This window comes from Carassius auratus, chromosome 48 (genome assembly GCF_003368295.1).
Source record: "Carassius auratus strain Wakin chromosome 48, ASM336829v1, whole genome shotgun sequence".
In the NCBI taxonomy this organism is placed as follows: domain Eukaryota; kingdom Metazoa; phylum Chordata; class Actinopteri; order Cypriniformes; family Cyprinidae; genus Carassius; species Carassius auratus.
This window is the reverse complement of record NC_039290.1, coordinates 3,070,432-3,083,239: the sequence shown is the minus strand read 5'-3', so window position 1 is coordinate 3,083,239 and position 12,808 is coordinate 3,070,432. Positions and strand designations below refer to the sequence as shown.

At 36.4% G+C, this 12,808-nt stretch overlaps 1 long non-coding RNA gene and 1 pseudogene across 1 annotated transcript; one reads left to right on the top strand and one right to left on the bottom strand.

The window, feature by feature from the left end:
• Positions 1-3,384: 3,384 nt before the first annotated feature.
• LOC113065527 (isocitrate dehydrogenase [NAD] subunit gamma, mitochondrial-like) lies at positions 3,385-10,198 on the bottom strand (annotated as a pseudogene).
• A 339-nt stretch (positions 10,199-10,537) lies between these two features.
• LOC113065342 (uncharacterized) lies at positions 10,538-12,671 on the top strand. The gene is made up of 5 exons (XR_003278993.1): positions 10,538-10,798; positions 11,213-11,263; positions 11,353-11,460; positions 12,509-12,532; positions 12,622-12,671. It is a non-coding gene; the product is annotated as an uncharacterized LOC113065342 (long non-coding RNA).
• Positions 12,672-12,808: the final 137 nt, after the last annotated feature.

The window sequence follows — 12,808 nt, the reverse complement described above, 5'->3', positions numbered from 1 at the left end:
TACATTGTTAGAAAAAAACGTCATACCCCGAATAAAGCCACCACTGTCATGCTTATGTATAGCACTTTTGATCAGAAGAGTGTAAGCTAAATTAATCAGACTTTTCTGGTGGATTGTCAGAACAATCTGTTTTATCAAAAGCTCTTTAGAAATGTTCCAAGGTGAGCAGGGAGAAGACTAACATCAGAGATGTGAAGAGAGGAGATATATATATATGTCCTTACTCTTTCTCCTTCTCTTTGTTCGCATGCATTATCCCCAGCCTTAAATCCGTTCATTTCTCTAAATGTCCTTAGTCACAGTCTAGACAAGTGTTTGGCAGTCATGACAGGGAAACAGAAACTGGGGAGGCGGTAGTTAAAAGAACAGCAGTGAATACAGCTGCTCTTTGACGGCTCATGTGATGGATTCCCCCTTTTAACGTGTTGTGCTCCCTAAAAACCTGCTGGATATAAACTTAAGGGGGTGGGGGAAGTCACACATTTACATAATTGATGGTATGATTCCAGCGCTCAGAGGAAATTAGTTGTAAGATGTCTTTAAAAGTAAACTATGAATGATGCGACAAGAGCTAAGGCTTATGTTAAATCACAGATAGCCCTTCAAGAAGGAAAGGTGACTGAGTCATTCTCTCATCGACTATATGGTTCAACCAAGAACAGAGGCTTCTGCTGTAACTTTAAAGAGAATTTCCTATTTTTCAACATACTGTATCACGTCTTTTGTGTCGATTATCTGAAATCAACGTAAATATATACATAAAGAAAGAATTTAAGAAATAAATAAATTGTCCTGAAAACTGATAATCATATATAGTAGGGTAAAATTAGCTAAAGTTAAAGGAGCAGTTCACCTAAAAATGCAAATTAACTCAGCCTCAGACTATACAACAGTTTGTTTCTTCATCAGAACATATTTAGGGAAATTTAGGAAATTTTGGATCCACTGCAGTAAATGGGTGCCGTCAGAATGAGAGTCCTCTATCCATAATATTGTTTTCAATATCTAAAAACAGCTTTAAACTAATATTTGTTGGATTTTTATGGGAGAGAACAACATGGACTTTTTCACTGGAGGAATAAGCATTATTATGGGTTATGGACTGGTATTATGGACAGAAATTAAAGTTTTAAAACATCTTCATGAGGAATTTGTTCCTTATAAACTTGCAGCTTTTCACTAAATAAGACGTTAATTGATGGACTTAAGTGATGCAATGCTGCATTTCTCTGAGTCTGTTCCGATGAAGAAACAACCTCATTTACACCTTGGATGGCCTAAGGATAAGTATATATTTTCAGCAAATTTTTATTTTTGGGTGAAGTCTTCCTTTAAGCCACCTCTATTTCATAATTGCTTAAATAATTAAGTACAAATAAATGTGTTCTGGGACTGGGCTTGATACTTTGTTAAATGAGTGAAAGTTTGACACCCGTACTTCAAATTAAATATTTTTTTTTGTCCATTATCAAGGTTGGATTGTTGGCATGTCATAATAGAATAAGTGTCCGAATTCGGGATGCATTTTGGAAACAAAAGGTGCCCTGAACAGAAGTTGTTTAAAAGTACTGAAACTCAGACCTCTAACATGCATTTCACTTGACATTCAATGACTATACTAGCTTGACCAGAATATAACATTTGAATACAAAACATAAGTGAAAAAGTCTGGATGGGAACTGATATGTGATGTCATCTGAATTCTAATAGCATGTATATAAACACTCATGCAATAGGTGGTTGATTTATCAGCCCTGCCATATGAAAAAAATTCTGTTCCTTATATTCTAATTATAAAAGATCACAGAAAAAGATGTGCTGAAACATCCTCTGTACAGATGCAGTTGGCGTCCTGCAATTATGCCTGCAAGATTTTATGAAACTGAACCCTAGAGGGAAAGATACAGGTCTGCAGACATTTCTTGCTCATAACATCTTTGTTCATGAATCTCCATCTACGGTGCAATATCCAATAAGATTTACTGCGTCAAGACCTGGACTGCTTACAGTCATGAAGAGATCAATGACTTCCAAGTTATATCGGGAAATTCTCAAACAAGATACGTGGCGTCTGTTATGCGATCCCAAAAAATTCTCAAGTAGTGAGAACATGACCATGATGAAAAAACTTCCACATATTAGAATAAAAATTCAGTATTGACCTCAGCGTCATTGGAACATTGTCGCACATATTCAAACAACCTGTTCAACGTGAGACAATGCAAAAATGTACGTAAAATCAAAATGGTCTTTGGAGGAATGAGTCAAACAGAATTTATTTTGTTATATACTGACCGACGTGTGCAACATCCTGCTTATTACTAGACTATTCCCAACAAATAAATAAATAGGTATACATGATGAAATAACTCAAAATGGACTTTTTACAAGCCATCTCACTCCCATTATTGTCTCTCATTAGAAACACATGATGCACAAGGCTAAGGATATTTAACCACATCACACAGTCATTGACATGTAGTTCATATACTTGCATAATCTACAACAAATAACATTCCATATTTTCCCCAGCTGCTGTATTTTGTTAGTGATTGCTAGGCTGTTGCACAGCAATGGAAATTGCCATTTCTTCTGACTCGCCTTATTGGAAATTATATTTCCATTTAGGATTCCTAATATTATTTCATAAGATTTGAGTCTGTCCCTTGGGTTTCCCTCTCAGAACAGCAAGCTATTTTTTTCCACACAGAAAGCTCCAGCTGTAAACAATCGAAAAATGTGATGTCAGTGAGCTTGTCAGATTATTTGGAAAAGAGCGCATGCGGTTTTATGACTGAGAATCAATCTGAACAGACTTTATTGGTTCCAATCAATGCTGCTGCCACACAGATGTAGTGTATTTATCTATTATTTGTTGCCCTCTAGTGCCCAGACTCGCACATCATACATCAATCCTTTAGGCAGCATGTTGTCCTGTAAAAGTAACGATTTCTGCAGGAAAACCGTATTCTCCAAATATTTTTTTTCTTAGTTCAGAGTCAAACAGGACATTTGGCAATGGCCCTGAAAAAGGAATAATCCTTCAACTGGAGTGTTGAGGTTTTCTTGTCACCAGTGCTTACTTGGACCCTGTTTGCGAATATTGTATTAAGTGTACTGCCAAACGTCCTGCTCCCGAGAGCCCCAACACTACACATTTTGAATACATCCCTTATCTAAGACACCTATGCAAATATTTAGCTCGGCAAAAGAAGACTCCAAGATTTCAATTCGTCGTTTGAGATGTGAGAAACTAAAATGTATAAAAGTGCATTATGGGGTATTATAGACACTTCCAATACGGTGTCTAATTTCTCAGGCTGTGTTCAATTTTAAGCTGCCAGTGATTGTACCAGCTTAAGATGAAAAAATAAGCAAAACATATTAAAGAGGACAAACATTTTATTCATTATGTCTCTGGATTAGAGGTGAGCCATTGAGGATTTGTGCAACAGTCTAGATTTGAACCCCTTAGAGCAGTGGTTCTCAACCAGGAAATGACTTCGATGACTTAAAATGGTTTTAATTTAAGCTTTAATTTAATTTTAAAAGTGTGGTTTCTAGACCTGGAAAAGCCATGTAAATTCAAAACAAAACAAAAACTACATTTATATTGCCTGTACATAGTTACGCCAAGCTTTGATATATTTTATCAGGTAGAAACTGACAAAGGAAGCCTTGGAGCCAAAAAGTTTGAGAACCACTGCTTTACAAGACATGATGGAAAATGTGCATGTTTAACTCAAAAGATGACAGTGACAGATCCGGACTTATCACATGCTGTTAAGCACTGCATATCACAAGACAATACAGGAACATAAAGATCCAAACCAACTCATGCATCATGAGACCAACATTAAGTAAATAATAACACAGCACAAAAGCCTAAAATAAAATATATCTCATGGATATCCATAATATGAAATCCAATAATATAATATAATAAAATAATATAAACACCCAAATGTTTAAGGCAGATGAACGAGTAAAATGCTGTAGTTCCTACAAGTATAATTATGTAAATGGACAGCTGGAGTCAATAAAGCAAACCCAAAAGGTATAAACCCAAAATGAATATGTTGTCCTTGAGGATAACATGGCAAGAATGGATAAAACGTGGAATGCAACTGAGCACCAGAAACACAAATCCAATGCCAGGCCCTCATCATAAATACTGTATTAGCATAACATTAATATAATCTTTTAGATACAATACGATAAATCTGAAAACACTGCAGTTCCCATGAAAAGACCACTAGGCCCAAGAAGCAGCACAATCACAAAGCTGAAGTATGTTGTATTTCATGTGATACCATCTCCACTGCTGATCCCCATAAAAGCTGCATGATTCAGGAATAAATCTCTCGTCTAAAGTGAAAGCAACGTTACTGAGGCATCTAATGAAGCGCAGATGTCCTTAAGAAGCTGATGTGTCTGAAAGTAAAATGAAGGGGAAAAGATATTAGTGGAAGCCAAGAACTGCATACTACAAGAAAAAGAGAAAACATTAACAGCCCTAGCAAACAGGAAATGGCATTTACAATAGCTTGGGCTTGTTGCTCCTGGACTGAATGGCAGAAGAGATAACGTGCAAGAAGTGCTCAGTACCAGAGTGGTGGAGTGACGCTGACTCTGTTTAGATCTCAGTGGTGCGGGGGCCGCCGCTCTGGATGATCCTCATGATAGACTGAACCACTTCTGAGGTAGTGCCCTGACCCCCAATGTCAGCTGTGTGCAACTGCAACAGGAAACATTACAGAAATTACTGCTCTGGAACTAAGAACTTAAATGTAGAAATACGAGCAATATTCTTAAAAGATTGTATACAATATTTTTACATTGTACAGTACAATAAAAAAAATGGGGGGGAGGGTCACCTAAATAGACATTACTACGGTAATGTAATGCCATGCAATTAATTTCAAGCAAATATACTTTAAAGTTTAAAAGATTCGAGTACATTTTTAAAAACTTTTATTAGATAAAAAATGCATTGAATTGATTAAAGTCACATTTATAATGTTTATAGTGTTTCCATTTCAAATGCTGTTCTTTTGAAATTTCAATTAATTAAAGTATCTTTAAAAAATTTGATTGCTGCTGAAAATTAAGCTTTGCCATCACAGGAATAAAGTACAATTTTCAAATATATTAATATAGAAAACTTTTTTTTGTTATTCATTTACATATTATTAGTACAAATAATAATATTTCACAATATTACAGTTTTTAATGTATTATTGATCAAATACATTCAGCCCTGGTGAGCATAAGAGACTTCTTTCAAAGATGTGTAAAAAAAATCTTATTGACCCCAATCATTTGAACACTAATGTAAGTGTATTATGATAAGTGCGGTCAATTGGTAAAAAAAAACAACAACAAAAAGTTTTTCAATATACTTTTTGGTAACCCAATGATTTAACTGACGACATGACTATGACATTGCATGCACAGTTTCTTTCACTCTTTGATATAAATTGATAAAGTTTACATTGTGCACTGCCGCATTTGTGCGTGCAATTGAAGAGCACGTGCTGCGAGCAAAGCATAACAGCTGACAGGACAGGAAACATTTTTTTTACTGACATACAGCCTGACAACATCTCAGCTGACCGCAGTTCACCGTTGTTCTGCACTCGTTTGACTTGCGCCTGGCGCTGGGGTGAAGCTAAAGAGCGCGTCTGTTTGATATGGTCGTAAAGACATTCTACGTCTAAATAAATGCAATTCTTGTCAAGAAAATAAGACAGAAGCAGCAGTTGTGAGTGGGGAGGCCAACTCTATCTCAAAACAAATATACAAAATTAATTGCCTGTGTTAATGCAGCACTAAAAATGACTCATTACTACAAAGAGTTCTTTTATGCACAAATTTATATAGTGCTAAGAATGCCTGAGTCTAACTGGTGCCTTGGGCAGGTATTCACACCTGACAAAACTCTTATTCGCCAAAGCCAGTTGTGATCTAAACCCTGCTTTACAAGATGTGCTAGACCAACCCTAAAATGTGGACTGGGTTTATAAATTAGAGCGTGTGAGTATGACTGACCCTGGTCTCATTCATGGTGGTGAGAATCGCACCTCGGATCATGTTGGCATAGTCATGAAGTCTGAAAAAGAAAAAGCATATATTAAACATAGAACTACAGTAATATGGATAGAAAATTCTGTTAGTACATTTTTGGCTTTTTTTTTTACAACAGGGAAATTCTGTCGGTTAAAGTTAGATTGTAAGAGTTGCAAAGGACCGCAAAAATCAGCAAAATTACCATCACAAGAGTTGACACATAAAATAACAGGAGCTCCTCATTTACCACTTACTTGAGATGATCTAACATGAGGCAGCTGGCAAGCAGCATGGCAGTGGGGTTGGCAATGTTCCTGTTGGCAATGCTCTTTCCTGTATTCCTGGTGCCCTGTCATTCAATTGTCACTCAAAATTAACATTTCAGTTTCACAGGAACAGTTTAATTTCAATAGAGAAACCGTATTTAAACAGAAACATCATTCTTTAAAATGGGTCCATGTATAATTGCATGTAGAACAACAAAACATCTATCTTTTTAAGTAAACTCTGGCTTATGAATATTAATTAGCTTAGCCAAATAAACTTTTTTTAATGTTTCAAAGTCTTTTAGCATTTTATGACACACTGAAAATCGCCTCTCATCAGACAGTATTTGCAATTGCGAATTCAGATCTCTTTCACCACTTATTGCTCTTCAAATACACACAATTATATAAATATCCCTGTCTTATGACTGAAGTGAACGCAAACAGTTGAGTAAGAAAACACGTGTCTCTCAATAAATTGGATCCATACCGCTCTTAAAGTGACAGCAGACTAATATTCCCGCTGCTCTGTAACTGTAATGTTAAACAAACACTACCCAGGCCAAGGCTAATAAAACAATAATACATCTAAAAATTTAAGAATTACTGTGTTTTTTTGTTTTTTTAACTTGTGCTAGTTAGGATTGTGCTAATCGCCTCGGTCTTTTCCTTCAGACCAACCGTTTCAAACACAGCGTAGTCTCGCCCGTAGTTGGCACCAGGAACAAGACCGGGTCCACCCACCAGCCCCGCACACACATTGCTGACCACATTTCCATAGAGATTAGGCATCAACATAACATCAAACTGCTGGGGCTTGGAAACAAGCTGAAAGAACATAACCACAGTAAATATAGTAATAAGCTTTTTTGCATTCTCATATCACATCAAAACTGTCACTGGCATGATTTGTTTGATTATTTATGCAGGAGTACTTCACCTGCATGGTGGTGTTGTCTACAATCATACTATCAAACTCGATGTCTGGGTATCCAGAGGCCACCTCCTTACAGCATTGCAAGAACAGCCCGTCTCCCAGCTTCCTGTTAGGAGAACAGAGTGAAAACACATTACGTGACCAGTGACATTCTACATGGTACAGATGACAAGCAGTACACTAACTGACATGATGTTAGCCTTGTGGACAGCTGTGACCCTGCGGCGACCTTTCTCTCGGGCCAGTTTGAAGGCATAGTCAGCGATGCGGAGGGAGTTGTTCCGTGTGATGATTTTTAGACACTCTACAACTCCTGGTACACTCTGAAACACACAGGAAATAATGAGTATTTATTATCATTTCAGGGTATAGACAAAAAAAAAAAGGAAAAAATGGATAGGAAAAAAACAAGATTTTACACATGAGTGGGGAACACAGAAAGCATCATGCACTGAACCATATGAACAAATAATGAATATTTATGTGTGTGTGTGTGTGTGTATATATATATATATATATATATATATATATATAATTTCTATAGAATACAGATTGTCCTAAATTACATTTTATATATTTTTATATTTTTCCATGATGAACAAATATTCAATATGACGAACAGGTTTTATTATACACTACCATTCAATAGCTTGAGGTCAGTAATTTTTCAATGATCAAAAATGACAGCAGAGGCATTTATTTATATTATAAAATACTAATATTTTAAATTAAACCTGCTCTTTTGAATTTTCTATTCAATAAAATGTAAGCAGCATAACTTTCTTTGTTTCCACACATTGATGATAAGAAGAAAAGTTTCTTAAAGGGGCAAATCAGCAAATTAGAATGATTTCTGAAGGATCATGTGATGCTGAAAAGACTGGAGTTATGGCTGCTGTAAATTCAGCTTTGCCTTCAGAAGAAAAAATTAAGCTTATTTTCTAATATATTAATAATTTGCACTTTTACTGAAAGTCTTTTACTGAGACTTTTCAAAAACATTAAAAAAAAAAAATCTTACAGATCCCAAACCTTTGAACTCATGTATTTTGCTTTTGTACTTATGAGTAATAGAATAATATATTTTAATATCTTCATTGATTAATTCAATTAATTAATTCAAACAATACATGTCATGCGTGAAAACAGGCAGAGCTGTGTGAGAGTCTGTTGAGTAGGTGCGAAAAAATGCGGACCTCATGCTCCAGACTGCTGTACTCGCCCTCTGTGTTTCTCTGATGATGATGATGTCGATGTTTTTGTGGCGCGTCTGGACTCCAGGAAGTGACTGGCAGTGCATCATATTGGCAAACAAATCCAGACTCGTGCTGAGAGAGAGAGAGAGAAAGCTGTGCTGACTGCTGAGAGCCAATGGTGGTGAACTGGCTTAGACACACAGTCAAGGGCAGGAGGCCAAATCTGAGACACTCAATCGAACTCAAACTGAGGGGCCCAACAATTTTCATCACTTCAAAGCAGCATAATGGGGCTGGTATAAACAGAATAATTGTGTAATCATTTGTCGTTCAGGCTTACCGTAGAAGATTGTTTCGTGACTTGTGGTTAGGGGCATTGTGTGTTGGGTCTCAATGTTACCTGGAACAAAATGAAAACTTTTGTTATCTAGAATCTCACTAAAAATAGCATTCCATTAACTATAGCTGGATGTACAGACCCTTAAGAGCAACTCCATTGCGGCGAACGGCCATAATGGCATTGTTAATGTCGTCCTCACTGGTAGATGAAGAATTTACGTGCACCACCTCAAAGTCCACAGGAACACAGCTGAACCTACGATTCAACAGGAAAATCTTAATGTGGCAATGGATTAGCATAAACCACTATTTGTATTTGTGCAAAGTATTGCTTTGACCAACCTGAAGAGCTCCCGCACATGGTTAAGCAGTTCGGGTCCAATCCCATCTCCAGGAATCAATGCTACAGTATGCCGGCCTCCATACTTGGCGGGAGGAGGCTGCGGATAAGCATCATGAATAAATATTCAGTGGATATCTTACATGTGTGTGATAATCATGGAAATAACTGAGGTATTTGACAACATGCTTTTATGTTACTCCATACTTACTATGATTTGTCCCTTCAAGACAGAAGAGGGCCAAAGGTGAAGAATTAAAAAAATACAAATAAAATCACAATTAGTGATAGAAAATTAGGAACCGCAATTAATTCCTTTTATTGGTTAAGCTCATGTAAGACAGTTTTTTTGCTTCTTCTAATCGATACTACAATATAATAGATAGATAGATAGATAGATAGATAGATAGATAGATAGATAGATAGATACAAGTATACCGACAAAGGTATTATTAGCTGCAGCAACCCACTGTGTATGTAGGTTTTCCTCTTTGACTGTTCACTGCTGCGCCAAAGACCTACAAAAACAGAGCCATTAAGCATCACACGTCAGAGCTGTTCAAAATCTAGTGCGCTGCCTACTCAGACTGCAGTCTCCGATGACTAGAATGCCAAAAATGTTGTCTACGTTGGCACCTCACTACGTTTTGAAACACTGGCTAGCACTGAAATCATCCTGTAACATCATGACAGTCACATTTGCATTGATTAAAGGCCGCACTGAAATTTTAAGTATAAATTCATAAATATGTAAGTGCATTGACTAAGCTAAACTACAAGTATAATGCGCAATGATACTAAACTGCTGTTTAGCAAGCTCTGACCTTGTCTTGCTGAAATGTCACGCTAATTTTCCGCGTTGTTAAGCAATCTCGTTTTATTTTTTGTGTTAACAAGGTGTCTCTGAACATACTGTTTAAATAAAATGCCTTGCCTTTGCTGTATTTCCCAACTGCCTTCCCAAGATTGGTTTTACAGCTTTAGTTAGAGTGGCCATCATGACAGTAGTATGCGTGACTGCGTGTGCGTTCTATTCCGGACTAAACACCGACCGGTGGAGAAAGGTTCCCGGTCTGAAGTTTACTTTCTTTTTAATAAGTCTTTAAAATCGCTTTCAATGTTAAATTAATTTACTTAACCACTGGCAGGTTTACACTCATACATATTTGTTATTGTACATTTAAACATGGTCGTTCTGCTATAATGTCTTAAACCTAAATTTATAGTAATGTACGCATCTATTTATTTGCATACTAATCTCTGTTTATATAAATAATATCATGTTGTCCGAATCATGTGTAATTGCATATAAACAAAATAAACATTTGGAGCATAAGAGATGAACATTTGCATACTGGGTGAGCACAGAATCACTTGCTCATAATATGCACCTAGTCCAGAGCGGAAGGGTGTCACTGGGATTGGAAACAGATGCACGCTTCTGGAGGACGCCGAACAAAGATATTTCTTTATTACAGCGTTTTATGTTCGTTGTATTTGTTGCCGACTAATTTAGCCGACACTTATTAACTATTACACTATTTAAAATGAACTTGCTGCGTTGAACGCAATTAGATGAATGGTGATAGAGTCAGACCACGAGATAATCTGTTTGACAAACCTTGCTGCACAGGCTCACTGCAGGTTTCAGGTTAGACCTATTTCTATTTTAAAATACATGTGTGTAACGTGTGTTCCAATTCCATGACTGTGACCTGATTTCCAAAAAGTTTGCTTGTTTAAAATAAGCAGACTGTAACTTAGTATGAAGCTGCTGTCTAGGTGTCAGTTCCAGGGAGGTTTGCTTCCCAGCTGACTTAACAGCTCTAAAGTCATAGAGGCTAAGTCCTGCCAGTTATGTAAAATAAAATCGTAAACAGAAATAGGCATCAAGCTTGCTTAAAAGTATGTTTAAAACTTTGGTTGAGCTACATTTGCTACTCAACCTAGTTTTTTTGGAATGTCCCTCCTGGGTTTCATTTAGAAACTTATGCTCTGTTCATGATTAATTTGATCATAAATGTTGTTGCTTTACGAACTTAATGTTCTCATTTATTTCAAACAGAATCTTATTTGCTGACCAGATTTTGACATCTCTCTGGCATGAGGTTTACAGGTCTGTGCATTTCCATGCTTCTCAGGTATTAATGACGTTTCTTTTTACATTGGCATTCAGATGGTATTTCCTTCCTCTGTTTTCTCCAGTGGCACTGCGTGCTATTGTTTTGGTTCTTCTGCTGGGCTTTACCTGGCTTCTAGCGAATTCTATGCTAGGAAGGGATGGGAACTCCTTTATGCGGCTGCTATTTAGTGGTAAGAATGTTACATGGATGTATTGGTGGTCGACTGCTGTTGTAGTATCATTCAGATTCTTTATATTTTCCATTTTCATTTTAATTCTAGTTAAAGTTTTAGTATTTCAGTTGTTGTTTATACATAGAGAGGGAGAGGAGCTTAATAATATCTTTATTAAACGATTTTTTTCCCCTCTTAAAATACAATATTTTTTTCCAAAAACAGACAATTACACCACCTAAAAACATTTCTAATACATTCAAAATCATGTCATTTTCTCCAGTTTTACAAAGAACTCCTCCCACTGACCAAATTTCAGAAAAACATTACAATATCATTGACCAATTTATAATATTTATACTTAATTCTAGCAGTTGTCGTCCCTTTTATTACCATCTCAGCATTTATTGGACCCATATCCGACATTATTTTATTTTTTTAGTTTTCCATATACAGACATCCAAGCTGACCCCAACACAAAATTCATTAAATATTATTTCCTCCTTTACTGAATTTTTTTTTATTTCGGACCACTTGTCTGAATGTTTCTCCAAGCTTTGTAAAGTATGATGTTAAATTTACAAGGTCCCTTCAACCTAAAACAATCAATAAATAAATGAATCGTTTCTTCAATCCCACAAACTATGCACTCTTTCCAATAGAAATAGACAATAGACAAGTCCATAAATCCCCCTCACTGTGACACCTCTCCCATTTCAAACCATAAATAAGGTATGCTAGAGAGATTGTAATAATATTTTACAAAATTACTGTTGTTATTGTATTTTTGATCAGATAAATTCAGCCTTGCACTTTAAAATAAAACCTTTTAAAAATCATAATTATTTCAATCTTTTGACCGATAGTTTGTATGCAGAGTTTAATGAAAGTAAATGACACACACATAATAATTGCTACAGTAAAATATATATTACATTCAGTCAAATAGAAAAAAATGCAGAATATTGACAATGGTGATTATATTGGACGACCACTAGGTTATAAATACAATCTAATATCAATCTCAATGGCTTGATGGTCATTCACAATGTTTTATCATTCATAGGTGGACAAGAAGAGCCCACTCCAGGTAAAATGACTTTGCATTAGAAACATGCATTTTTCCACGAAAACATTCAAGCAATCTATTCATTCAATGAAATGACCTGCTGTTTGCAGAACCACGACCACGCAAGTACAAGTGTGGCCTGTCAGCATCGTGTCCCCCACATCTCGCGTTCCGGCTGATCTCCGGTGCTGCCAATGTCATGGCCCCAAAATCTGTTCTGGAGGATAAAATGCAAGTCGCCCCAACCTTATCGCTGTTGTTGTCTCTTTTTATGAGCTTGCATGATCACCACTGCAC